This window comes from Hypanus sabinus, chromosome 19 (assembly GCF_030144855.1).
Source record: "Hypanus sabinus isolate sHypSab1 chromosome 19, sHypSab1.hap1, whole genome shotgun sequence".
NCBI lineage: Eukaryota > Metazoa > Chordata > Chondrichthyes > Myliobatiformes > Dasyatidae > Hypanus > Hypanus sabinus.
The window spans coordinates 4,833,686-4,839,685 of NC_082724.1; positions in this window are offsets into that span (position 1 = coordinate 4,833,686).

Below are 6,000 nucleotides of genomic sequence, written 5' to 3' on the forward strand. Positions count from 1 at the left end.
CTGCCCAAGAAAATAGCACCCATTATCAGGGATCCCCACCATCCAGGCCATGCTCTCTTCGGACAGGTGGTACAGGAGCCTCAGGTCACACACCACCAGGTTCAGGGACAGTTACAACAATCAGGCTCCCGAACCAGTGTGGATAACTTCACTCACCTCAACACTGAACTGATTCCACAACCTATAGACCCACTCTACAAATCATGTTCTCAATATTACTTATTTCTTTTTACTCACGCAGCTTGTCTTCTTTTGCCTGTTAGTTGTATGTCAGTCTTTGTTTATGCATAGTTTTCATAAGTTCTATTTTCCTGTAAATGCCTGTGAGAAATAAATCTCAGAGTCGTATATGGTGACATACTTTGATAAAAAATTCACTTGGAACTTTGAACATTGACTTTGAAGGACCAGCTTCCGTGCTGTGTGGCTCTCGGACTCCATGCCAGGCCGCAGGATAAACCTGCAAAGTCTTTCTAACAGTGCAACGCTTTCTTCAAAGAGCGGGGACCGTGTTGTGGATAGTCATGCATGACTCACATACTCAGGGGTTGTACTAATGTCTTCATCTCTGTGTCTAGGGAGTTCCCAGCTGTTAGATTGGAATTTGTTTGGAACGTCTGTGTCCTGCTTCTATTATTGTGGCCAGACTTGTGGAATATTACAGGAAGGGTGGCTGAGAGGGGGAACAGGGATCAGGTGAGCCCAGGGAAGAACTTCACCAAACCTTAGTCAACCTATCACTGAATTGTTCTCACAACCTATGGACTCACTTCCAAGGACTCTTCATCTTATGTTGTCAATATTTATTGCTTAGTTATTTATAATAATAATAATAATAATAATAATAATAATAATAATAATAATAATAATTTTCCTTTCTTTTTTTATTTATCGTTTGTTGTCTTTTGCACACAGGTGTTTGTCCGTCCTGTTGTGTGTGGTCTTTTATTGGTTCTATTGTGTTTCTTTGTACTGACTGTGAATGCCCACAAGTAAATGAACTTCAGGGTTGTAAATGACGATGTATAGTATATGTAGTTGATAATAAATTTACTTTTTTAATTTTGAACTTTGAATTTATCAATATCGTCCCGGGCTTGGGGAATGAGCAGCCAGTGTTGGAGGAAAGTCCGGTTAGATTTATTGGAGGTGTTTAGCGAGTGGTTCCATTCGAATTGATGTGTTTCTTTCTGTCAGCAGAAAGGATTGCTAACTGGAGCTCACAGACGCAGGGAAAATGACTGGGAAGGAAGTTTTCCATAAACGGCGTGTCCCTGTGATCTGGATTCCCAGCCTGAAAAGGCAGTGGGAGCAGATTCAACAGGAAGTTTCAAAAGGAAATAGAAAAAAGTATTTGAAAAGGAACAATATTCAGGGCTGTGAGGGAAGAGTAGGGAGAGCTTTTCCGAAAAGCTGGCACAGAACAGTGAACATTGGTGACCTCAGGTCTCTCTGACTGACTTGTTTTTTTTGGTCTTTGTTTCACTCTCTCTTTATTGTCTTGTATAATTATGTCTAACTTACATTAGAAAATAGAACATAGAACAGTGCAGAGTTGCATCGGCCTTTTGTCCCGCAATGTTGTGCTGACCTTGATGCTAATTTATACTAAATGTCCTCCTCCTGTGTATCTTCCATATCCTCCATTCCATTCATATTCACCTGTAATTGCCAGCAAATTGCCTGCTTCCATCATCACCACAGCTAACTCATTCCAGGCCCATACCACCCTCTGTGTAAAAAACTTGCCCCCCCCCCCCGTGTCACCTTTAAACTTCACCCCTCGAACTTTAAAAGCATATCCTCTGGTTTTTGACATTTCTACCCAAGGGGAAAGATGTGACTGCCTACCCTGTCTATACCTCTCAGGTCTCCACTCCGCCTCCAGTGCTCTAGGGGGAACAACTCAAGTAAGTGCAACTTTTCCTTAAAGTTCATACTCTCTAATCCAGGCAGCACCTTCGTGAACATCTTCTGCATCCTCTCCATAGTCTCCGTATCCATATAGTCGGGAGACCAGAATGCACATGATACTCCAAATTCAGTAAAACTGATCTTTTATATACCCTCAGCATGACAAAATCATGGATTACAGGGGGAAATGGAGGCAGGCTCAGCCCGATCAACATCAATGGGTCTGTAGTTGAGAGGGTGAGTAGTATACACGTCACTGAAGATCTCCCCTGGTGGCAGAGAAAAAGCACAACAATATCTTTTGCATCTCAGGCGACTGACCAATTTCAGCATGAGCCCCCAAATCCTCAAGACCTTCCACAGGGGCACCATTGAGAGCATCCTGACTGGCTGTATCACCGCCTGGAACGGGAACTGCACCAACCTTGATCGCTGGGCACTGCAGAGAGTGATTCAGACAGTCCAGCGCATCTGTGGATGTGAATTTCCCTCCATTGAGGACATTTATAGCAGCAGGAGCATAAAAAATGCCTGGAAAATCATTGGGGACACCAGTCACCCCAACCATAAGCTGTTCCAGCTGGCAAACAGTACTGTAGTATAAAAGCCAGGACCAACAGGCAATGGGACAGCTTCCTTGCACAATCCATTAGATTTATAAATTCACATGAATGTACATTGCTATAGTCAGAACACAAAGATCTTTTACTCCCTCATGTTGTGAGATGGATGTAAGATCTAAATAAATTCAAATTCAATTCTTACCCTAATGCTTGACATTTATGAGACAGCACTTGGAGTCCTGCGTATAGTTTTGATCACCATGTTGGACGTTATGTCCTGTGTCATATAACATGGGTGATCATGGTCTTTCCATGAACATAATTGTTCTTGGCCTATTTTTCAATAGAAGTGGTTTGCCGTTGCCTTCTTCTGGACAGTGACTTTACAAGATGGGTAACCCCAGCCATCATCTATACTCTTCAGAGACCGTCAGCCTGGTGTCAGTGGTCACGTAACCAGGACTTGTGATCTGCACCGGCTGCTCAAACGACTGTCCACCACCTGCTCCCATGGCTTCACATGACCCTGATCGGGGGTTGGGGGAAGCAGGTGCTACACCTTGTCCAAGGGTGACCTGCAGGCTAGCGGAGGGAAGAAGCACCTCACACCTCCTTTGGTAGAGACGTATCTCCAACACCCCCCCAATCCTCTCTATAATGGTGCTGTATTTAAAATGATATTGGCGAAGAGCAGTGATGACTTACCGGTAGCAAACAGAACAAAAATGACTTTATTAATCACACGTTTTCTCAGATACAATAATGTTCATGCCATCAGGTTGGAGGCTACCTAGATGGAATATGAGGTGTTGTTCCTCCAACCTGAGAGAGGCCTTATCGTAACAGTAGAGGAGGCCACGGACCCACATGTCGGAACGGGAATGAGGATAGGTATTAAAATAGTCGGCCAGCGGGAAATTCCATTTTGGTGGATGAAACAGAAGTGCTTGACAAAATGGTCCCTCCAATTTACGTTGGGTCTCAACAATGTAGAGGAGATCACATCGGGAGCACTGGATACAGTAGACGACCCTAACAGATTTGCAGGTGAAGTGTTGCCTCACTTGGAAGAGCTGTTTAGGGCCCTGAATGGAGGTGAGGGAGGACGTGAATGGGCAGCACTTCTTCCGCTTGTTGGGGCATCTGCCCTGAGGTTGATTAGCGGGGATGGATGAATGGACAAGGGAATCACAGAAGGAGTGATTCCTGTGGAAAGTGGAGGGTGGGGCATGGTGAAGACGTATTTGGTGGGAGGATCCTGTTGGAGATAAGTTGGAGGGAATGAAGAGGTGGACACAGAGTCTCAAGAGGAACTCTATCCCTGTTAAGGTGGCAGGAAAATGGGGTGAGCATAGATGTCCGGGAAGTGGAGGGGATGCAGGTGAGGACAGCGTTAATAGTGGAGGGAGAGAAATCCTGGTCTTTGGAGAAGGACAATGTCCCTGTTGTCCTGTAAACAAAAGTCTCATCCTGGGAACAGATGCAGCGGAGATGAAGAAATTGAGGAAAGGGAATGGCATTTTTACGGGAAACAGGCTGGGAGCTGGTAGAGTCAAGAATGTCCTGGAAGTCCATAGGTTTATAAAAGATTTCAGCAGACAGTTTGTCTCCTGAGATGGAGACAGAGAGAATGAGAAATGGGACGGAGGTGTCAGAAAGTTCCTTAAGCGTTTTGTGTGTGTTGCTTTGGATTTCCAGCATCTGCAGAATCTCTGGTGCGTATGCAGGATAAGGAGTTTCAGTTACAGAGAAAGTGCAGTGTGGGCAGGTAAACAAGGTAAACAGCAAAATCAAGAGTCCCCCTTATCGTTCTAGCAGACTATTTAATAGTCTTTAAACAGTGGGGTAGAAACTGTCCTTAGTTTAGTATCTTCCGCCCGATGGGAGTGGGGGAAGGAAGAGAATATCTGGGATGGAGTTGCTTAAATCTACAAGCTCCTGCAGTTTCTTCCAATCCTGTGCATTGGAGCCTCCATGACAGACAATATCACACCCTATCCTCAGAGATTTGCCTGCATTATTCATTCTAGAAAGTCTGAATAATTCAAAAGACAGCACCTAGTTTCTCCACCCGTGTTGAGTAGTAACTGATCATTTAAAAGGTGTCACAACATAGACCTGTCCAAAGATCTGTCGCCACCTCCACACCCGACGGCAGCGCAGCAAGTTCCCTGGAGGTCCCCGGTCAGTGCTGAGTTACCGAATTTGGCCTCAGTGCCTGCCTGGGCTGCTTTGAACGATAACGGTTCTCTGGCCACAACGAAAGGACGATCTCTTTCACAAACAGTTTGAAAAGGAACAACAACACTTGTTCAGATCTCAGGCTCCTCCGATCCACTTCACGGGCAATAGGCTACCTTTGGAGCATGGCTGCTAGTCCCTGCGCAGATAGATCCCATGGATATGTGAACTAGTAATTATCGGAGTGATGCAGAAAAATGGAGTGGACATGTTTCAAACTCCCATCGATGTCCTGGGCCAACATTTCAGCTCTTTTCAGGCACTAGAGCCAAACAGATCCTCCAATCGTTGGTGTCTCTGGGATCCTTCTGTGCATCACTTCACTGTTTCTCCAACGTTACCATTGGAGCAGAATTAGGCCATTCGGCCCAACAAATCTGCTGTGCTATTCCATCATGGCTGAATATTGGTTCTGCAGATTATATTTCTGCAACACAAAAGGGTGTGTTTCTATGGGCCAAAGGGCCTGCTTTTGTTAGCCAAACAGCCTGTTTTTGTAGGCCGATCACAGCTCTTCCAGGTGAGGCAACACTTCACCTGCAAATCTGTTAGGGTCGTCCACTGTATCCAGTGCTCCCGATCCCTCTCAATCCCAGTCTTCTGCCTTCTCCCTGTAACCTTTGACACTGTTACTAATCAACCTCTGCTTTATGACTCTAACCAATGACTTGGTCTCCACAGCTGTCTGTGGCAATGAATTCCACAGATTCACCACCCTCTGGCTAAAAAATTCTACCTTATCTCTGTTCTAAAAGGATGTCCTTGCATCCTGAGTCAGTGCCCTGTGACTCCCCCACTACAGGAAACATCCTCTTCACATCCAGACTGTCTGGGCCTTTCAAAATCCGATAGGTTTCAATGAGATCCCCCCTCATTCTTCTAAACTCCTGCGAGTACAGGCTCAGAGCCATCAAACGTTCCTCTTCATTCCCAGGGTCATTCTTGCAAACCTCTTCTGGACCCTCTCCAATGTCAACACCTCCCTTCTGTGTTAAGGGTCTCAAAGCTGCTCACAAGAGTGTGGCCTGAACCTCCATTACCCTGGTCATGCCCTGTTCTCAGAATGGACAAACAACCAGCGTGCAAAAAAAGACAAACAGTACAAATACAAAAATAATTAATTGATTGATAGATTGATAAATGGTTAGATAGATAGACAAATAAATAATACTGAGAACTTGAGTTGTAGAGTCCTTGAAAGTGAGTCCATAGGTTGTGGAATCAGTTCAGTGCTGACATGAGTGAAGTTATCCACACCGGTTTAGGATCCTGATGGCTGAAG